This window comes from Vicugna pacos, chromosome 33, assembly GCF_048564905.1.
Source record: "Vicugna pacos chromosome 33, VicPac4, whole genome shotgun sequence".
In the NCBI taxonomy this organism is placed as follows: domain Eukaryota; kingdom Metazoa; phylum Chordata; class Mammalia; order Artiodactyla; family Camelidae; genus Vicugna; species Vicugna pacos.
The window spans coordinates 13490196-13513335 of record NC_133019.1 but is presented as its reverse complement, the minus strand read 5'-3'; the positions used below and the strand labels follow the sequence as shown (position 1 = coordinate 13513335).

Sequence of the window (23140 nt, the reverse complement as noted above, 5' to 3'; positions counted from 1 at the left end):
TCCCAGGCCTCTTGGGTAGGGGTACCAAAAAGGGTGGCTAAGTTGTCTCCTTTCTCTGCATCCTAAGGAAATGATCTGGGCTCCTCAGAAGACAGCCCTTCTCAGGAGTTGAAAATTGCAGGCAATTTATGGTCCTTTCCTTTTCGGATTGCCCCATAGAGCCTTCTGCAGCTGTGATGCTTCTGGAGAAGGGAGGTAGGGGTAAGACAGCCTGGCACTGCCACCCTGAGTTGGCAGCCAACCTCCCTGATCACTGCTCTCCACCATCCAGGACATGCCCAGGATGTCCTGCTCACCCGGGTACTCAGAGAGCCACAGCGTCTGCCAGAAGCCACAGTGCCTGCAGTTCGATCAACATCCCTAACACAGTGCGGCAGGGCCGTGGGTGGGGAGGGGCTGGCTGACTCTCCTCCTCATTCTGCCCTCCCTCTCAGTTTCCCCACTTCAGGACAGTATGACACACAGTCAGAAGGAGCTGAGGATCAGTTGAGATGATGAGTAAACAGTAATTACGTTGTTGGCCTTTCAGCACTTCCTCTGTGGATATTAATAGCCATTAATGCCCCACTGTTTAGCACTGCACCGGAAGCTGCCAGCCAGAGCACCAGCGTGGGTCACTGCCCCGGCCCCCTCACTCGCCGCCCCCCACCCCCCACTGCCTCATTTGCTTCAGAACTTCAGGAAGGAAATGAACTAGCAAAGACAGTGGGCAGAAAATTAGAAGTGGAGAAAACAAATCCAAGGGGAAGAGATTTCGTTTCTCAGCCAAACTGGTTGTTGAATTGGCTTCTTGGACCGCTATGATTGGGCTCTCCAGGGGCCATCTTGTTCCTTCCCCGGACTCCAGGTAAGAGTCACCATGGAAGTTTATATCCTTCTCCTCAAAGTTATTAGGGCTGGAGAAATTGGCAGATGAGTTCAGAGGCAGACCTGAATTTCCGCACTAATGCAGGTCAGGTGGCAATAGGAAGTTCGGGGCTTAAATGGCAGAAGTTTAAATGTCAAATGGATTTCCTTGGTTCTTACCCTTCCTTGTGGAATCATCCTGGTTCACTGGAAGAGCAGAAGCCTTGGAATCAGAGACTGGCCCGAATGAGCAGGCTCCATGCCCTGTACTAGAGGAGATGATGAAGACGGGCAACCCTTGGATAAGAAGACTCAACTTATAGCTGTGTGACCTTGAATAGGTTACGGACCTTCTCTGAGCCCCAATATCCTCATCAGAAAAAAATGTTCCTAGAACAGGATAGTAAGGCATAAATACTAGTCCTTGTTCTGTGTTGGGTAGAGCCCGTTTGTGCCAGCTCATGAGCCAATGGTGTACACCTCTTTCCAAATTTGTGATCAGAGACATCACATTGGTAACTTGACACCAGCCATGGTGGGAGTCTTTACACCACAGAAATTGGCAAATGCTACAAATCAAGCCTTGTGCTTTTTTCCTTAGGAAAACTGACTGTTCAGTGCTTACCAGCACACCACTGTTCTGCCCCATTTCAACTGTCTGGAATCATAGGGTCTCGGAACATGTCCTCAGGCTCCCGGAAGCTGCAAGCCAGCCCTTCTTATGATCTGTCGGCCTCCCATCCACCACAACAAATGGCTCACTTCTAGCAGGGATTGTCAACGTCTCCAGGAGGCCCTATTAGAAAGCTGCCGCTTCTTGATCTATTCGGCACCAAGAGGCAATTGTCAAAGAAGTTGATTGTAGTCCAAATCCAGGTATCAATTCAAAATGTTTTTGCCTCAGACAACCGCGTACGATCAATCAGTAATGTAATCCTCTGCTGGTAGAACACAAAAACAAAGCCCCACCTTGCCTCTTAAACACAGCATCATTAGTCTTAGGATAAACTATAAATTGATGCATAGAGCAAACAGCCAGAGCTGCGTCCCGGGGAACGGGAGCAGATGAAACAGCAGTGCTTTATGGTGACTGACAAATCATCGCTCGTTCGTTTCCCATCAAGTGGAACACAATCCATCACGAGGTGGACTCGTTGGGTTCCAAGACGGATAGGACACCACGAATGGATGCTAAGGCTGGGACTGAGGGCCCGGGCAGCGCTGTGAGTTTTGCTTTTCCTGGGAAGGAAAGAGATGAGACCAATCCACCTTCTGTATGGTCCTGTCCTTCAGTTCCAGTCTATAAGGGTGAATGAGGCAAGGAATCCCATCAATTACAGTGTCCTTGAGGATGGGGAGCATCATCTTTTTCATGTTTCGCAAAGTCCCGGCTGGATGGTGAGAGAAGTGCCAGGCTTCCAACAAGAGACAAGGGAAAAGGGACTGATCCCCTCCCTTTTCGATGTTGGGGGAATCATTGAAGTTCTATGTGCCCCACAGAGTGACGCCCTCATCCCTGGGCCTGCCACAATACCCATAATTCCAACCCTTTGGCTCATTGCTTTAAATTGAGCTGTTATGTCCACTAGGATCGTATAGATTCTTGTCCCAACATAATGGGGCATCATTTGAGCTCAAAATGGGTGCCCAACATCTATTTGTTAAATGGATGAATGAAATGGATAAATGAAAAGGCAGATGCATGGTAACACACAGTGGGTATGTTCAGATGGAAAGAGAAGAGGTGAGGGAAGGGAGTGAGAGGTGGGGCTGTGAAATAAACATTATGGCTGGTGGCCCTGCTTTGGGGGTTAGGGGACTGGAACAAATGATCCCAAATGAAGGACAATGGTATTGAAGGGAGAGATAGAAGGTCCTGAAATTAATATCTACTTCCTTTTCAGTATCTCCCAGGGCCAGCCGCAGCCCTCGTTGGTTTTTAAGCAAAGTGTGTGGAGAGCAATCAACGTCACAGCCTGTCTCTGCCCTAATGGGAATACGTGGCCAGGAGGGAAAGTTAGCTGGTTGTGACTCACCGCAGCTCATGAATAATCCTGCAGGCCCTGTTGCTGGCCCTCTGCCATTCATGGGGCCGGGGAACCGAGGAGCAGTGGAATCTTCCTGAGTGCCGATTTAATTAAGTGTGGCTAGTCTGTGATGGAGGCCGGCTCGGCCCAAAGCCAAACTAATGGGTGAATTGGCCATGTCACTGATGAGTGAGTCAGACCTTGACCAAATCCACTAGTCATTTAGGATATCTGAAGACTTCTGGACACCAACTGACTCTGCTCTGGTGCAGGAAAACACTGGTGATTTGGGTAAGACCCATCACGATAATGACAAATATGCTGGTTAATTCAGTCCGTCTGACAGCCCAACAGAGCTGCAACATGAGTGATACCACGTATTCGACATGATGGAGTCAAAGCAATGTTTGACTGATTTTTTTTTTCACTTCCCCTGGTTGGTTGTGGACATAATGCTGACACAGCTTAGGGGTAGTGAGGAAACGGTTGGCATGTTTCCTTGTGTATTTTTCACCTTTGCCATCTGGAACTAGGAAAAGATCCTCTTCCTTCTGCCAGCTCCCCACCCCCCAGCTGAAGTCTACACAACCTTTACCCAGACATCGGGAACAGCTGTCTCCGGCAGAAGGCGGTCGGCTCCAGGTGGGCGCTCAGCGGCAAGGGCAGGTGAGATAATGAGCAACAATGAAGTCCTTTTCGAGGAGGTGGGGGTCTGCGGGAGAGGTGAGTTGGTGGGCGGATGCCAGGCCGTACTTGGCTTGTAACATTTGCTCTTCCGTGCAGCCTGTTTCTCAGTGTGGGCTCAGATTTGCTCTTCCCTCTCTTCCCTCTCTTCCCCCTTCCCTGACTTCTCTCCTCCCTGCATTTCCCGGTGCTTCCTGCCACAGAAGAATCAGTGCTGCCCTAAGCTCTCTCCCCTCAAGGACCGGGTCGCACTCTACTGGAGAAGGGAGGGAAGCTCAAAAGTCACTGCCCTACAGGAAGATAAAAGGGAAGTAAGATGTAAGCCAGAAGAGATTGAGTTTGGGAGTCTGGGAGGAGGGGCAAGGGAGGTTTCTTTGGCCTCCGTGTAGGGGTAACTAACATACACGGGCCAGGAAGGACAGGTGGGTTTGGGGCTGTTTCAGTATATGGGGCCACGGGGGAATCTGGCAAACTATGGGCAGGAGGAGAGAAGAGAAGAGAAGAAAGAGGTAAATGGAGAAGCTAGAGCAGCGTGGTTGAAGAAGTCTAGGATCCCCCTGGAGAGAAGAAATGGGTAGAAGAGTCACAGGAATACCATTTTTGCCCTGGGGAAATAGGGTCTGATCCCAAACGGCACTGAATGCCAGGTTTAGGAGGGTGGCCATATTATGGCCATTGCTTGGGAGCCACGGAAGATTGAGTAGCAGGTTCATGATATTGAAACTCATCTTTGGGGAGAATAATCTGGCAAGGGTTGTAAGGAAGTTTGGGAAGGGAGAAGCTAGGCGATGGAGAGAAAACTGAACACAATATGAGACAGTTGGAGAGATGGGAGTCATGGTGAGAAAGCAATGAGGGCCCGGCGCTGAAAAGCAAGTCTGGTTAGGATCAACAAGATGTGGGGCTAATAACCACCCACTAGAAGGGGGAAGGAAGAGTTGAACGTTACCTGCAGCTTTGTACTTTGGTGCTTGATCGAGCTGACTTGGGAGAGAGGATGCTGATGGTGTCACTGTCCCCGGCATCCACCTCTGTTTGTAGCACAACAGCCGTGGAGAGTCCCACGTGGCCTCCCACCCACCTTGCCCATCGCCTGCGTCTCCCCTCAAGGGCTCCCTGAGCTTGTCTCCACTTTGTGTCGCAGGGCCTTCTCCAAACCCCAGGAGCTTGCTTGACCTGCCCACAGGAGTGGTCCAAGTGTGTAGGGAAGACAATGCCCCGGGCAACTCACAACCAAGGGGGAGTGGAATTGATGGTGTGCCTTTGGTTCTTCAGGAGAACAATTTAGAAAGCATTCTGAACCAGTTCTCTGGAGGTCCCAGTGGAATGGAGGCTGCATTGTCCACAGCACTAGACCAGATGGTGCTCCCTACAGAGACGCTCCTACATCCCTGCCTCCGTCTCCCTGCTCCTTCACTCCTGCCTCCTGGGACCACCTCCCACGTAAACTGCCTGCACCCATTCTCTGTCTCAAGCTTTGCTTTTGGGATGATTCGAGACAGACATATCAAGGGTAAGGCAGGTGGTGGACGTTTGAGTGGAGCCCTTCCTAAGACAGGGGTAAATGTGAACCCAGGACTCTAATGAGGCTGGGGTTTGAGATCTACACTGAAGAAGCACTTGCAGGGACAAGGTGATTGAGATTAGGGAAGCAAATGACATGTCCAGGGAGAAGATGTGGAGGGACAAAGAAGAAAGGGAAGATACCAAGCCTTGGGGAATTCTCCATCCGGCACATGGGAGGAGAGCAAGCAGCAACGCCAGTAGATGGGGAGTAATAATGATGAGAGGTCCAGGGCGGTGGTCGTGGGGAGAGAGAAGGAACATTCGTGTCGCCATCAGAGATGAACACTGTGGAGGCCCAAGGAGAAGATGGAATCTCAGAAATCCTTGAGGACCTGAGGCAGTGGTTTTGGTGATGACAGTGAAGGCCGTTTGCAAGGGATTTGGACACAAGAAAGTAGAGACCTAGAGCAGAGACTTCAAATTCCTCTACCTGGCACCTGGAAAGGCTTTAAGAAAGCCAGCATCTCTTAATAGACCTACTGAGTTAGAGTCTCCAGGGATGGGGGCCTCTCTCTCAGCTGGATGCAGGGGAGAGGGAGGAATGGGGATAGTCTGATAGGCTCGGGCAGTGGGATAGAGGAAGAACGCCCCTGAGAGTAGAAGAGATGTGCCCCAGGCAGAGGGGATTAAGCCAGTGGAAAGGAAGACATTAAAGATGCAAAAGAAAAGAAATAATATATGGAGAAGGGCTCAGAGAACGAGAAGGGAGCAAAACTCAAGTGGGGTCAAGAGCGTTTAGTTTTAACAAAGAGGATTCATTCATCCGACCGCTCACCAGGCATGGACTGGGTTCTGTCTGTGCGTCGGGCTTCGCGCCAGGGCACTTGGCATAAAGAGGTGGGCAGGGCACAGCCACTGCCTCCGAGAAGTGAAGGCCGGGGGAAAAAACAATCTCTGGAAATGTGTTAGATTCTTGAACAGGAACATTTATGGTGTAAAGGGAAAAAAGAATGCTCCTCTTTTGAATAGCACCTCTGCTTACTTACCGGCTGGCTGGGTGACCCCAAGAAGTTAACTACTCAGGGTCCTGGGTTTCTGTTTTCGACCACAACTCCACTGAGCTGTTACACAGTCAGATCAGAAAAAAATATGATGCCAGGAGGCCTAACACAAGGATGCTGGTGTAGCCGGCCTTCCAGAAAGCTTAGTTTCCTTTCCTCTTGGAGCAAAATATGATGGGATGGTAGATAAAGAAATGTTTTACTCTGCCCAGAGGACCATGTAGAGCTTCCCAGAGAAACTATTATTCAGAAAAATTTAGAGTGGAGGGAAGGAAACTGGAGAAGATGTATGAAGATGGAGAATAATTGTAGTCAAAAGCAGGGCCATTGGGGAAAATAAGTCAGAGGGCTCTGATCGTCCAATAAGCAGAAAGCAAGGTTGTCTCTCAAGGGTGAGTGTTGTGATTCTGTCTCCCCCAACTTCATACGCCGAAGCCCTAACCTCAGTACTCCTGAGGGCGACTGTCGGAGAACAAGTTCTTTAAGGAGCTAATTAAGGTGAAATTAGGGCGTGTGGGTGGGCCCCAATCCAAGGTGGTGTTACGAGAAGAGGAGATTATGGTGGTGGCTTCACACGTCTACTAAATTCATCAAATTGTACAGCTGAATTATGTGTAGTTTACTGTACAGAAATTATACCACAGTGAAGTTGTTTGAAAAGAAAGAAGAGGAGATTAGAAGACAAACTCAGACTGGAAGAAGATGGCCATGTCCAAGCCAAGGAGACAAGGTCTCAGAAGAGGTGTCAACTCTGCTGACACCTTGATCTTGGACTCTTTGTCTCCGGGACTGTGAGGAAATACATTTCTGTTGTTTAAGCCCCCTACTCTGTGGATAATGCTACCTCTGTGATAATGCTACCACAGCCCTCACAGACTAATACATTAAGGGGGAGGGGATAGGAACAGATTTGAGGCAATGAGACTGTGTTGGAAGAGCTACAGTGGGGAAGTCAGTTAAAGCCAGATGGATGGGTTCCTAAAGAGAAGGTGGTCCAGCTAACTAGGATGCTTCCAAGGTTCTTCCGCAGCAGCATCCGGTGGGGCAGCATATAAAAGTGGGCTGCGTTTGGGTTCTGGCACCAGGGGACTCACGGGTCAGGAGAGTAGGGACTTTATTACAGTGGCCCTGAGCAGGTGAAGTGGCTGGCCTGGGGCTCAGGCTGGGGGGAGTCACATGGGGCTGGAGAGGAAAAATGGGCTGGGAGACTAGGGAAGACGCTGGAATGGGAGAACAACTGGGTAATTAAAGGGGAGAGGGTGGGAGTTGGAAAGGACAGAGTTTGTGTTCACAGAAGGGTTGTGGGATTGGCGGTGTGCTCAGGGCTGGAAAACAGTGGACAGAACCTTGTTGTGTCATCATGTGAAGACTGAGTAGGACTGAACAGTGGCCGAGGACTACATGGAGAGTTGGGGTAAAGATGTTTTCCAGCTTCCAGTGGTCCATGTTTTAACAGCAGTGTTCTGAAAAAATGCGAAGTCTGGCGTGCAGACCCTCCTTGTCTGCCCCAGGGCATATCTCCTTTCTAAGGATGGATATGTGATGCCACGGACCCTTAATGTCCTACATAAGATTATTAAGCTCTGGTGGACCTAGAACCTCCATCTCTTCATTCCTGATCAAGGGTCCTCTACAACCTGCTCACATTAGCAAGTACATGGTGGTGAGGGCACAGGGGTCCTCCCTTCACAGAGGGACCATGTTGAAGAGCTTTTGTCCCAGTAACTCTCCAGGATGAAGCCTGCAGATTAGCAAGACCCCGTGACCAGGTGTAGACAGGTGAGCGCACAAACCACACAGCAGGTCTCCTTCTTAGACTCTCACCTTCTACAGTCCCAAGACTAAGGTCACAAAAATCATATCCAAGTGCTTGGCGTGGCATGGAAGGAAACGGGAATGAATTATCTCAGAATGTCATTAGCCCTGCCTATTTCCTGCCTGTCTCTGCTTAGGTGATTTAGAAACAAAAATTCTTAAAGATACTCAGAGATTCCATTACTCTTGCAACAGCAAATCGTGTCCTCCACCTAGGAGAGAGCCTGCACCCAGTAGGTGCTTATTAAATGTTTGCTGAGTTATTGAATGCTCGACGAGTCTTCCGTCCCAGGAATTCTTTCATCTTTCCATCAAGCCACGCATGTGTATTCCTTATCGTGTGGCTAGCTGTGGGTCCCCGTGCTGCCCAGCCACAGTGCTCAGCCTAGGTGTCAAAACACACTGGCTTGTCTTATCTGCTACGAGGTACGCTGCAAGTAATTTGTTACCAATAATAAAGCATCAAGTCTGGGAAGGTTTTATTTGTGGAATAGAGAAGATTCAAAAGAGCTCTTATCACAATGTCTCTCTCCTTTGCTTGCCTTTCAGTTTGCTTTCTTATTGGGATAGCCAGGAGTAGGAGTCACAGCTGTGATTACAGGGCACCATGCAGAACCTCAGTTAAGGCAGTGGGTGTGTCCTGAATAAGTAACTTTCATCCAAGCATCCTGACTTGGGGAAGAGATAAGCGTGAGACTCGCTGTTAGAACATCCATTCACAGGGGAACAGATGACCAGATCTTAAGCTTTCTCCTCGCCAGGCTTAATATTCGCAGATCTGCCCAGTGACTGGACATTCAGACACTCCTGAAGAGCATTTTAATTGGCTGAGTGAGTCTCTGAGGACCTGCCCCCATTAGCATGAGAGCGATTCCTGAAAGTTGCCTAAACACGGCACATGCAACCGTATCTTAACAACACGGTGCCGGGACCTCTGAACCATGTCTCTCTCCCTAGCCTTGGCTGTTTCAAAGAGATCATTAACAAGGGGGAATTGGGTGCCCCCAGGGTCACTGCACAATATACATTGTTACTGTCTTTTAATGGACTCTCCCCAGACATAGTGATTCTTAAACTGCAGCGTCGGCAGCTGCTAAAGCCAGGCTGAGCCCTGCTGTCTGCGAGAAGAACCGGCCTGCCAGTCCTGCCAGGGCAGATCCGAGCTTGGGCAGATGGATCGGGCTGGGAGAGGGGAGGAGGGGAAGTGGGGTTAAGGGGAGGGGATGCTGGTAGGGAAGCCAGGCAGCCCTCAGAGGTCTTTGTTATTGATTTAGCGTGAGGACTGAAAGTGGCAGGTAGGCAGGTGGCGGGGGCTGGCGGGCGGGGAAGACAGGTGTAGGCAATCGTGGGCAGTGATTAGACGGGGTGTTGCAGATGTGGCTGGGGGTGTCAGCTGGAGGTGATCAGCATGGTCGCTTCGGAGGGGCGTGGCATCAGATGGTGGTTTCAGAGTCCAGATGTGAGAGGCCAGTGGACCCCCTTCCCTGCTTCCCACCCCTTCATGCCCTTTCTCCTCTCCCAGGCATGTGTGTTCACCTGCCCCTTCACCCTCTCCTGCCGTCACCTCTGTGCCACCCCTACCCCTTCTAGTACAGTCCTCTCCAGGTGAAGGGCATGGATACACAGATTGCTCTCTCCCCAATCTTCAGCCTCTCAGCCAATTTCCGAGAGGATCACACAGACTGAGCACCTTCACACACCAGGCAAGACAAAACCTGCATGATCTGTAAAGCACGATCCTGCTCCTTCATGTGAGAAAAGTACCTGATGGCAGAGGGTGTTTACAGTGTACTGCCTACTTTTCCCACCCTCCTTTTTATAACATGCCTGAATTTGTATAGATAAAGGTTTTTATTGAAGTATAATATACACAAAAAGTAAACATGCTAGTGTAACTCTCACCTGAATCAAAAACCAGAAAATTCACAGCATTCTGGAAGCTTTCCATCTTCTCCATCCTAGTCACTAACACTGAGCTTCCTCTCCAAAAGTCATTTCTTGACTTCAGTCACCATAGACTTGTTTTGACTGTTTTGGAATTTCATGCAACTGGACTCACACACAATGCATTATGCTGGATCTAGATCTTTTTGCTCAATAATGTATTTGTATGCAGCTTGTTCTTTTTCACTGCTGTATACTATTCCACTGTGTGAGCAATTCACAACGATCTGTTCCACCGCTCATAGATATTCAGGTTATTTCTGGATTTTTGGTCACCCTGAATAATGCTCTTCTAACAATTTTAACAGGGATTTTGTTGTGTAATGTGTGCACATCCGTGTACTTGGGAGTGGAATGGTGGATTGAGTATGTTCACCTAGAGTCAAAACAGTTTAGGAGACAGGGTTTTGCTAAACAGCTGTGTTGTGCCTCAACTTGGACGTCATGAGACCAGCCTGCCTATACTACAGAGGGCCAGGAGCTCATGGCAAATTAGCCATCATCAAAAAAATTAAAAACAATAAAAATAGAAATGAATTAGCCACCATCCACAGCTGCCTGTCCCAGGCATTCTGTTAGGGCACTCGCCTATTGCCCCACGCTCACCTGTGGTGCCCTGTACTCATCTTGCCTTAAGTCTTGGCTCTTATGAACTCTGGTTCCCTGTAAGCATTGCAGGCCTGCCTTGCTTCAGGGACCTCTTTGGATATGCTTCTCTAACTTACAGACCAGTTGTTCTGCTCAATTAAATTCTTGACTACCCTCCCGTCCCCATTCCACGGAGCTCTGGTTTGGGCTCCATAGAACTCATTCAGGCCAGCCCCGGCTTCTGGCCTGTGTGTTAGAGAGGGTAAGGCGATCTGGGGTGGAGCTTGTCATCCTGAGAAGGGAAGCAAGTGGACTGTAAGACAGGCCAGTCAGTGAGATTGGCATTTTCCATTATTAATGGGCCTGATTTGCCCTGGGTTAGTGGCTATTTACAACATTTCATGAAGTCTGGCTCTTTGAGCTCACTGGGTCCTGACCATACTTCCCTGCTATGGTGAGTGCATGTACGTGTGTGTGTCTGTCTGTCTGTCTCCCAGCATCTGTCGTTCCCCTGTCTGCACCCAGACGCGGATACGAGAGGAGTAGCCGGCACAGGGCTGGTGGCGTGAGATGAGTCCGCCGGGCTTCCCACCGGACCGGGGGGAACAGGCACCGCCGCACTTGGCAACTGCGGCCGTGTCCGCCGATGGGAAACAATCTGTGAAGTGAGTCAGATCCGCTGAGAAAACAATGAAGTCAGTGGGAAAGGAAAATCAGTGAAGCTGGTGATTTGGCTTGGCGGAAAGAGAGCCGCCCATTGTTTGGTTCCATTTTTCACTTTCCAGCTGGTCATTGTGACACCGAGGCTGGGCTGGCCTGCACAAATGCTTTCAACAGCTCGACCCAGACTCTGCCTACACAGCTCTAAAACCCTCCGGCAAGCTACTCAAATAGAGTCAAATAACCAACTCTCTGCCTCACTAGCAGGTCTCTCCTCTCTGGGGACCCCATGCAGGATGATGGTAGACATTTTCAGGAGAGATGGAACTCGGGGGCGCCGGACCAGCCCTGTTAAATTCCACGTCGGGGGGCTGAGTGACTTCAGGCAGCTCTAGATCTTACTTGGCCACCAGCGGTGGGAGGCAGCAGTTAGGCGGAGTTCAAAGCTGGGAAATCCAGAGGTCATCCTCTGAAGTCACACTGACCAAATGTTTTGCTTTCATCCGAGTTGGTCGAGTCACGTGACCCCTAATACACAAACGAATTCTACTGTTTTGGAGATCATTACGCCAACTCCCAGATGATAAAGGTGAGAAAAGGGAGACCCAGGAAGGTAGGCAGACTTGCACATGGTTATATAGGTAGAAAGTGAGCGTTTCCTTGCCTGAATTCCACGGCGCCTTACTGCTTCCAGTGAAGGTGCTAACGAACCAAAATGTAGGAACTCGTGATGGGAGTATTCAAAAAGAGCGAACAGGCTATGAAGTAGAATTCTCTGCTGAGAACTGGGAGCATCTCCTAATCCTTTTTCAGGCACCTTCCCTGTATCCCAGCTGCTCATTACCTGCAAAAGCTCTCATCAATCTCCAAAGAACAGCAGTGTCCAAAAGTAAGGGAACGTTTATGATGTGGCTTTGGCTGGAGCGTATTTATGACCTGAAGTGTGCTTTAATTGTGCAGATATTCCCATAAATGTTATTTTATTAAGTTGAGCTACAGTAAATCTGTCATCTTCATAAGTAACACCACAGCGAAGCTGTAGGTAAGCTCAGAACACTGCCGTGAGCCATGCTGGGCTATTAGCTTCAGCTCGACATTGTGATCTGTTCAGTTACATCATCTCGGGAGCACAACTCAGCTGCTGGGTTTGCAGGATTCAGTAACGCACAGATGCTCTGAGCTCCCAAAGACAACAGAAATCATTACAAAAGATGGAGACAGGAAGACCAGAGAACTCTAAAAGTGTGCTCCACCTAGCCTGCTTGGCAGAGAGAGCTAGAACAGGGAATTAAGAGTGTTGGGTTCTGTGCCTACTTTTACGAACTGCTCAGCCTGAGAAAAATCACTCCTGCGCAGGGCCTCTCTCCTGCCATCTTTAAAATGGTGCCACACACATATGCCCCTCCACGGTAAGCACAGCAGTATCCAAGCCAGGATGCTGAGTCCTTAGGTTGAAAGTAATGACTGTTAAGTGTCTTCTGCTACTTGGTCACATTCCATGGCCATTCTGCAAGGGCCAGCACCATGTACCGAGGGGCCGTAATCTACCGTCTTCCTTTTCTGGGGAAAGAGAGGAAAGAAGATTAATGATGTCTCTGCCCCAAGAGAAATTGAAAACAAGTTGATACCTAATTGTTGACGAACGTGGATGACTCATTATCTACTTGTGGTGTAGAAGCCAGACTACTGTAAATATAGTACTTCTTAGGGTATTAGGAATTTTCCAGAGCTGACAACCTTTAAAAGCAATCAGATTTAGACTTAGTCACTGCACCCCAAATTGGTCATGGGCTACCACTTTGGGGGCAGAACCGAGTATTCAGAGCAGGTTGCCTGTGAAGGAACAACACTGGGGGAGTGTTTGCTTTAGCATATAGGGTTGAATCAGTTGTTATTCACTGTAAAAAAAATCACATCATAGTTCCTAGGAAACAAGGCAAACTTTTTCAAGATTTGAGTCCATATTCAGCAAAGTCTCTTGTCACAGCATTTTCAGGGCCTCGTTGGAAAGATTTCCTCATTTTTAAAAATTAACTTTAGAAGAAAATGAACTGAGCTTGGAAAAGGATGTTAGGGGGTTATCACTAAGGGCTTACAGACCCAGGGAAAACGTGCTTGAAGAGAAACCCCTCAAACTGGGGTCAGCAGACATTAAATTACAGACATGTCCATGCTTTGTCCAGATTGGTTACAGCATGTTTCTTTGCAGCAATAAAAAACAAGAGACATTAACAAGCAATGATGTTAGATGGAATTAAGTAGCGTTCAAACAATGAAAGGGAAAATTAAGGAGCTAACCTTCCACTGCCCGGGCAGTTTACCCAGTCAGTAAAAATAATAAAGCCTGTCTTCCCCACCATCCCTGCCATCAATGGGAGAAAGTAATTCAGATGGTCCAGAAGCCAACGGCCGCCATATGCCCTTGTGCAGCTGTCCTTTCAGGACCTGCCTGTTGGCTCTGGGTGACTAACTGGCCAGCTAAGTGCAATATATTGTGATGGTGAGTCTTGTCTCTCTTGGTGGTTCCTGACGCGCCCTGACGCAGGCAGTGCCATACATCATCGCCTTTCTGCAGGCGCGCCACCCAGACAGCATCAGTAGGATTGTAAACAGAATGATTCACAAACTGATGGCAGCCGTTAAAAGCGGTGCAGTTCGCGACCCGAAGCTTGACGCCAAGATTCTAAATGGGCTGTTGCAACAACAAAGCTGCCTGAAGATTCTAAAACATAATTGTGTCGCCGAGGCGTTCGTAGGGTGGCACAACCTGTAACTGGCAAGCGCACCCATCGTGGTTTATCCCTGGGCACAGTATCCTTGTGCTCCACGGGACGTCCTGGTGCGTGGCTACCATTTATTTGCCTCCACAAGCACGGAGCAGGGATTCTGCAGAAAGAGCCCCAGAGTGGGGTCTGATTCCCATAGGCCTTTGCCACCAGCTCTAACAAAGTGATTTCTAATATTGTTTCTGAGAATTCTGACCATGATATGCAGACCATGGCAGATCTTAATGACAATATCATCTCACATTTCCATGGCGTTTAACAGTTTACAAAATGCTTTCACATATATTATCACATTTGATCCCTGGGAGATGGATGGTCTGTTCTCCATTCTATGGGCAGCCCGCTGTAGGGGAAAGCACTCTGGAGCCAAAGAGACTTAAGTTCAAATCCTGGCAGTGACCCCACCCCGCTACTAGCTCTCCAGCCGCGCACAATTTGCTTCATTTCACCCAGTTTCTTTTCTCTTACCTAGAAGATGGGGGATCATTTCCATGATCCCATCAGATGAGGTGTGTGGTAAGAATTAAATAACATACGTAAAGACACGTGGTGAGGGCCCTGCTGCATAGAAGCACTGGATAATCATTCGTTTCTATCCACTTACAGATGAAGAAAACGAAGCTTGAGAGGCCAAGGGAATTGCTCAAAGTAACAGGCAGTAAACGGCAGAACGGAGACTTCATTTATTTTACAAACATTATTGAACACCTACTAGATGCTGGTGCCTCAGGCAAAGTGGGTAAGACATAATTCCAGCTCTTGAACTATTCACGGTGGAGGGCCAGAGCCTGAAATGCAAATAATCAATGACAATTTAATGTGACCTGAGAAGGAAAACATATCGAGGGGATGTCCTGCGGTTCTGGGCGCACCCGGGTACCTACGTAGGAAACGAGTCTGCGGAAGAGGGCCCTTCAGAGGAAACAGCTGTAGAGCTGAACCTGAAATAGAATTTCAGCAGGTGATGCTGAAGCTCAGAGGAGGACGTGCGGGGACAGACAAGACGGGAGAAGGAAGTTCTCCGGAGGCAAAAGTCGGAAGAACTGGAGAGGCTCACTGGTGATACTGAAAAGTGTGGATCTTTGTCTAGTCAACACTCAAACAAATCCTTGGGGTGATTTTACATAAAGAGCCAACGTGGTCAGATTTGCATTTTTGAAATTGGGGTGGCAATGTGGAAGACGGACTGGAGGAGGGAGATCATGGAGGCAGTAGTACAAGAAGAGATAATGAGGCTGTGAACTAAGAAAGGCACAGTGGTGACAATTTCCGGAGATGTGGCGGAGGCAGAATTGACGGGACGAGGCGATTGATAGATGCCGAGGCGTGGGGAAAAGAGAGGAGTGGAGAAGGTCTCCCAGATCGGTGGCTTGTATGGCGGGGTGGATGGTGGTGCCCCCGCTGATGAAAAGGGGAGAGTGGGTTTGAAAGGACAATAATGGGTCCATTTGGATTTGTTGATTCTGAGAGACATGTAGATATCATCTAGGAAGAAACATTTAGGAGAGAGTTAAAAATATGAGTCTGGAGCTTGGGAGAGGACAGAGGGTGAGACGCATTGATCAGGGGTCATCAGCTTTTAGATGATGGTTGAGGCTGGACTTTATGTGAAGACAATAGAGCCAGAAGTAAAGAGGATCATGAAGAAATGTAGAAAATACTGACATGTACGTGCTAGAATGTGGACCGTCAGAGAGATGGAAGTACCCCGAGAAAGGGGGGTTTAAGAGACCAAGGGAGACAAGTGTTTTGTGACGCTGAAAGCAGGGGAAGGTATCAAATTCCACCACGAGTCAAAGACAGAGTCTGAAACATGCCAGTTCTATTTGGCAATAGAAGTTCACTTTGGCAACTTAGTTTTAGCCAAGTTTGTTAAAAGAAGAAACTTTCAATTTGTTTTTTGCTTGGTTGGCTGGGGTTTTGTTTTGTTTTGTTTTTACTATGACCCAGAGAAAGAAGAATATTTTATGTTGTGACTTGGGACAGACGTTTCATGAACAATACTCGCTTTCTGATACTTCATACTTCTCTTCTGTTCTACCTGACTCTACTTGACCCGATCTGATCTGATCCTCTCCCGTTCCATTCTGTTCCATTCTGAATGCTGCTCGGTACTCCCTAAACTTATTTCATGACCCAGCAATGAGTTGCAAGCTGCAGTTTGAAAAAGCATTGGTTTAGATAAATAGAATTTTCCCACAGGAAAATTATGTGAAGTGTGGGACAGAGGAAAGAGCACTGGATTTTGAGTAAAGGCACCTGATTCATGGCGTGGCTCAGCTTCTTACTGGCTGGCTGACCTGAGATGCGCCCATTAACCTCTAGTGTCTCTTTCATTATCTGTAAAATTCAGATAATACAGCAGCTGCAAAGAGATCTTCCGGGGAGCAAATAAGATAAAATATGTGAATGCAAAGAGAGTATGTCTGGAATAGTCCTGGCCAATCTCGGGCTTTTTTTTTAATCCCACTCAAAGAAGAGCAGAATGGTGTATCCCTTGTCCCAGCTGGTTCTGCCTCTCTTACCTGAATCCTGGAGCCATATGTCTCCATAACTTCCAGAACATACCAAGAACCAAGATGACACCAAAAACTTAATCACGCAAAACTGATGTTGTTGTTACAACATTCCTATAAAATTCCTTTGTTGCAATTCTGTTATAGCCATCCTGGTTTTCTTTTTTTTTTAATTTACTTTTTAAATTTTTTTGGTGGGGGGAAGTAATTAGGTTTATTTAATATTTATTTATTCTTAGAGGAGGTACTGGGGATTGAACCCAAGACCTCATGCATGCTAAGCATGCACTCTACCAGTTGAGCTATACCCTCCCCTGATCCTGGTTTTCTGATTTGTACTCAGAATCCTCTGTTATGAAGACTTTCAATCAATTTCTATTGGGAGAAGAGCCAACCCAGGCAGGTTGTCTCACCGTAGTGTGAAACAACAGCAGACAGGCTGCAGGAAAACATAGAATAATGGGTTCTTTAATATAGGCAATAATCCATATAAACTTCAATAGGTCTGATGATATCACTGTATTAAGGCATAATACAATAATTGATTTTTATGATTCATTCAACAAACTGCTACACTTGAATATCTGATACATGCACTGACTTAGGAGCAAGGAAGACAAAGGTGACCAAGGCATGGTTCCAGACCTCGGAAAGTGTACAAATGGATTAGCAGACACACAAATCATTTTACTTAAATGGTACAGTGAAGAGAGATTTGCATCTGAGCATGACATGATGTGAACATACTAGGACAGGAAAGAAGAAGGGCAGCTAGCCCAATGTGGAGTCCAGAGGATGCTTCTTGAAGGTCATCTTGGGCAAGGTGAGTCTTGAAGTAAAGGTTAGCAAAGGAAAATGGGTGAGAACTTTCAGAAAGGCAGAATAGTCTGAGAAAGGCATGGAAATGTGAAACCTTGTATAGTATATAAAATATTTCTGGAGCATGAGAAAAGGCAAGTGTAACCTGAACAGTAGAGGTAGGTATGGTACCCATCCCTGAGAGTCTCCTCTACTGGGTTAGGGTGCTTAGAGTACATGGCGTTGGGCCTGGAAGCCACTGATGGGGACTGACTGCTCTGGCTACCACATGGAGAGGATGTTACAGTGGGACATTCAGGGACAATTGCAGTGATCCAGGTGAGATGTGTTAAAGGCCTGAACAAGAAAAACAGTAAAAGGAATAAAAAGAGTTTGATTAAAGAAATGTTTTGGATGCTGTATTTAGATGTGAGGGCTGAAGTCAGGTAATAAATACTCTACTCTAGAAACAAAAACTGAATCAAACTGCCCAAATGGCCCAATAATATTGTCATCCTCAAGGTCAGGGTCCAGTATGGAAAAATTAAGACATACCTGCAAGAGACTGTAATGTGAAGCAGGAGAGGCTAAGTGTTGAAAGAGAGGCACAGACACTCGGCTCTGGGAGTCAAAGGAAAGAGGGAAATGCTCCAACTGGGTGATTCAGGGAGGGCTTCATGGAAGAAGTGGCATCCAAGATGGGCATTGAAAGATGGATAAGATTTTGCCACGAGTTGATAAGAGGCAAGGGCATTTATAGTTGTAGGTACATCCTTAGTAGCCACTTGGATGGGAGGTGGTTAGTTTAAGGACAATAACACAGCATCTGGAGTCACACAGTGGGGCTCAAACCTCAGCTCTGTCACATTCTAATCAAAGAATTGATCCTTCAAGCCTCTGCTTCTCATTTGTAAAATAGTTACCATTTGTTGTGAAGATTTAATGAGACAACGTATTTAGCTGTGGACTCAATGCAAGTAATCAATACAGTTAGCTGTTATCCTATTATTATGACAAAGCAATAAGGAGTGGCAGTTGAGGTGGGATTTGTCATATAAAGGAAATGCATATGGCGCAGAACAAAATGGAGAGAGTATAGGTAGTTTGAAAAGTCTGGGAGAGATTGTGGAAGGTCTTGAGCGCTAGACTAAGGCATGTGGACATTACTGAGATGGCAATAGGGAGCCACTGAGAATTTATGAATAGGGCTGAGAAGCTGAGCTGTGTTGACTCAGATTATCCAGGAGCCATACTAAAGGTGGTTTGGAGAAGCAAGGAATTGAAAGCATGGAGACCATTAATGAAATTATTACAAGAGTTCAGATGGGAGGTAATGAAGGTCTGAATCTGTGTAGTGTTAGTAAGAAAGGACAAGAGATCTTAAACGTGAGGGAAGTTGTTACTGTGAAATAAGACAGAAATCAGAGATAACCCAAGTTTCCAATCGCAGTTGCTGGAGTGAGCACTAATAAGTATTAACAATATAATAATAAATATTGAAGAGACAAGAGGAGAAGCAGGTAAGGATCTGTGAAAGAAAGCAAAATGGTGGTTTCCGTTTTGGAGATTGTCTATCATCCCAGTATCCATTCTCCTGCGTGTTGTACAGCCAGAGACTCCATTTCCCAGTCTCCCTTGCAACTGGCTCTTGCCACGCAATTCCGTTCTGACTGATGGGGTGTGAGCAGAGTGATGTGTATCACTTCCAGATCATTCCCTTTTAAAAAGCTATTTGTTTTCCATTCTCTAGGCCCTTTTCCTGAAGGTCTGTCTAGAAATGCAGTAGTGAGAGACAGAGAAAACAAACTTGTGGTGATCAGCGGGGGAAGTTGAGCATGGAGGGATAAATTGGGAGTTCGGGATTTGCAGATACTGACTACCATATATAAAATAGATAAACAGCAAGGTCCTACCATATAGCCCAGGGAACTATATTCCATACCTTGCAATAGCCTATAATGAAAAAATATGACAAGGATGTAACTGAATCACTATGCTGTACAACAGAAATTAATACAACATCGTAAACCAACTAAACTTCAGTTAAAAAAGAGAAATGCAGGAGTGAGGAGCCAGCTCCCACGGTGCAGGTGAGGGCAGCACCCAAAGCGTTAGTATCAGAACAAGAGCAACATGGGGCCGTAGCAGAGCTGCCCCCCTCCCCCAGGACCTCTACCAGCTCAGATTTGCACGTAAGTGAGAAATAAACCTTCCACATTGCATAGGCCGCTGTTATTTTGGCTGATGTCAAAGCAGCCGAGACAGTCCCCTCACTCGCAGAGAGATGATAGCTTGAGATAGAGCAGAAGGTGGGTAGAGATGGCCAGGAGAGCACTGAGGTTGAGGAATTGTAGCCATAGAGACGGGGCAGGGGTGGAGATGGAGATGCAGGCATCACGGGGATGATGATGATGACTGAAGTGGTCTAGGGGATGGGATTGCTAAGGGAAACACTGGAGAGAGAGGAGGGGTGAGGACCACAGGATGCTCAGACAGTGCAACTGCTGCGGTGGGGGGAGGAAGGAAAGGAATGGAGATTGAGACTGAAATGGAGACAGATTTAGAATGGTGATGAGTTAAGAAGGAGGAAGAGAAAGCAGAAGAGAATAATGGCAAGGCAATTGGAAGAAAGCAAAAAATTTTTTTTCCGTGAGAAAAAGGGGCTAACAGTGTCAAGGAGGGTAAGAACTGAGCAAATTTGGGGGAGGAGGGATCAGAGTACACTCAGAACAGGAAATGACCAAGAAAAAGTCAAATCATGTTCAAAATAATGTGATTAAGAAGGCGGGGAGATTTTATAATAAAATGTAAAGAGCTCAATGAAAATTTAATTTTTAATAAGTATAAGGCAAATAATATATGTAGAAACATCCCCCTCTGGGAGGTGGAACTTACTCCTCGCCAACCCTCAGTTCGGGCTGGATTTAGTGACTGGCTTCCAAAGAAGAGAATGCAGGAAGGGGAAAGATAGTAGCCGAAGAATGGAGAGAGCCGACAAATACCACCCACCTTACCCAAGCGATCAATGTCAGTACCACGAGCGGTAAGTCACACGGATATAATGTACCCCCCGTATGATGTGATGAGAAGGCCAGTTCTGCCCTGCGGGAGTCTTTCCCCAAACCCAGACCCCAGCCTAAATGTGAGGAAAACAGCAGAGGAACTCAAACTGAGAGACATTCTACACAATACCTGACCAGTACCCTTCAAAACTGTCAAGGTCATGAAATAACTGTCACAGAACGGCAGCTGAAAGAGACTTGATGACTAAATGCAATGTGCAATCCTGGATAGGCTCCTGGAACAGAAAAAAAAGGACATTAACCGAAAAACTGGTGGAATCCTAAGAAGGTCTGGAGTTAGCTGACAGGACTGTATCAGCGTTAATTTCTTAGTTTTGACAAATACCCCTCAATTACATGAGATATTAACACAGGGGGAACTGGGTGAAGGATGTCCTCTCTTTACTTGCTATCTTTGTAGCTTTTCTGTAGATCTAAAACTATCCCTATATAAGAAGTTTTATTTTTTAAAAAGTGGAAGGCAAGGGCAGAGCTTTTGGGATGGTTCCTACCAGGACTGAGCAAGTTTGAAATATAGAGCCTCTGGTCTCCCACTGCCCTCCCCTTCCCCCAGCTGCATTCTTTTTTCCCATTAGCCCATTATCACAGTGCAGTGGAATGTTCAATTTCACACTGTGTGTGGCATTCCATGCCAACTAGAATAGTTAATGCAACTTTACATTTATGACTCTGCTTGGGTGTGAATTATTGTGTTTATGAAAATCTCCATATTAATGTCTGATTGTAAATCATCCTGCCGGCTTCCTTTATTAATAGCTCAATTCCCACGACACACGGCTGCAAGTCGTTCAGATTCCTGCCACCATACAGGAAAGGGGGCCACTGCCCATTTGTTTACCATCTAATTCCAGCCATCTTGGGCTCTGCTTTAAAGCCACCATCCTCTAAACTGCCCCAGCCAGACACTTGGACTGTGTTTCTTTGTCGGTGAGGCTCTGCCACTTCTCTGAAGAGGAGCATTTATAACTCCCTGTTCTCACATCTCCTGCTTTTTAGAAATACCTGCTGGAAAGTGATTCTGGCATGGATTCTGGAGTTGGCTCAAGCCCTGGCTCTGTCCTTTATTGGCCGCACGCTCTTGGTAAGTTATGTAGTCTCTCTGGGTCCCAGTTTCTTCATCTAAAGGGAATCATAACATATATTTTCTAGAGTTGGTATGAAAATTAAATGCGACGGTATTAGTAAAGTTGGTAGAGTTCCCGGCACACAGAGAGCCCACCGTGGTCTTTTTGTGATGCTGGTTATACTAACAATAATAATATAATATTATTATTACTAACAGTGGATGTAGATGAAAGAATTCTGGGCTGGCAGCTGGAAGGCCTGGGGTAGAGTTTCAGGTTCTCTCTAAACTAGACTGCTGATCATGGAAAAGTCACTTCGTATCTCTGGCTCTCAGATTTCCCACATGTAAACGAAGAACATGCATTTCTAAAGCATCCCTTCCAGGCTTGTTGCCTATACTCTGTGCATAGAACAAGGAGTCGGTAACCCCCAGAACGTGTGCCCATCTTTCTCCCTTTTTCCATCCCCTCCCCCATCCAACCCCTTCTCCTTGGGTCAGAAAGTGTCTCAATCGAAGCTCAAAGAATAGTCAGGAAGGGGCCACCCTTGGCTCTGTTTTTTCATGCTTCTTCCCATGACAGCTCAAATCAGACCCCTTATCCCAGCTCCCTTACCGGCGGGAGGGGAACATGAAATACCAGAAGGCAAGGAGGTTTTCATGCTTTTGTAAATCATTAAAGTGGCCAATATTTTCCTTTGCTGTGTTTCTCTTACCTCACAATATTTTTTTTTTTCCTGCAGTGAAATCCATTCCCCCAGCCTGGAAATGTGGGCACTTTATAGAAAATCTTTAGCTTGTACCAGCACAAATGGATGGGTCTTATTTCCTGTCTGCAGTTCATGGTGTTGCAAAGGCATTGCCAAAAACTATTGACTGAGACATAAAAGCCAAAAAAAAAAAAAAAAGAGGATGGAAATGGATGTGGGCACAGTCTCAAGTACGTTTACAAACACACAGACCTGAACATGATCATGTCCACACTTACAGGAAGAGATCCCGCAAAGGGACCTCCTAATTCATCTTGTGACTTCCTACCCCCGCCCGTGCTCAGGACCTGACTTGGGCACTGGAGGAGCAAGGGGAAGGAAGAGAAGACCAGGCGATGCGATTTGAAGGACCGAGGAAGGCCCTGGTTTCCTGATGTCTGTACCATGATGCTGGAAATAGCGCTCTTAAAGATCCATCCATTACACAATTCTAAAAATAGAAGGAGAAGAGCATTCAGAATCTTTCTGGGGTTCTCTTTCTCTAATACGATACTTCCTAAAAGCTACTGTGCTTTGTGGCTTAAGAATGACTTTTGAGGGAGTACATATAAGGCCACATATAATATTCCCAAACTGGTGAGGGAACTGTTATTACCCCCATTTTACAGACAATGAAACGGAGGCCCAAAGGAATAAGGTGACTCATTCAACATCACCCCAAATCACAGGCTCTTGACTTCAACCCCAGCGCGTTTTCCTCTCTAGCACACTCTGTGCTAGCATGGCATTCCGAAATAGAGGGGTGACCAACCTCACGAGCTTGGCTTCTTTTTGATCAGAGGGCTCCTGGCTGGTGGGAGAAAAGGCAGGGGCGCCTGAGAGGCAGAGAAGAGGAGCCACAGATACAGAGGTGGAACGCAGGGTGGTTCGTAGGGGCGCAAATGTCACTCCCTTTATGCCCACCCCATCTGCAGAGCCCAGTGGGGTCACGGGGCTTGTGTGCCCAGTAACATCCAGTTTGTCTGTACATTTACCTACTCCCCGTGTGACTGA

At 47.1% G+C, this 23140-nt stretch overlaps 2 long non-coding RNA genes across 2 annotated transcripts; both read left to right on the top strand.

Moving 5' to 3' along the window:
• Positions 1-13906: 13906 nt before the first annotated feature.
• Positions 13907-14606, top strand: LOC140691130 (uncharacterized). Its single transcript, XR_012066616.1, has 3 exons — positions 13907-13970; positions 14390-14426; positions 14524-14606. It is a non-coding gene; the product is annotated as an uncharacterized lncRNA (long non-coding RNA).
• Positions 14607-20941: 6335 nt separating this feature from the next.
• LOC140691128 (uncharacterized) lies at positions 20942-22653 on the top strand. Its single transcript, XR_012066614.1, has 2 exons — positions 20942-21395; positions 22121-22653. It is a non-coding gene; the product is annotated as an uncharacterized lncRNA (long non-coding RNA).
• Positions 22654-23140: the final 487 nt, after the last annotated feature.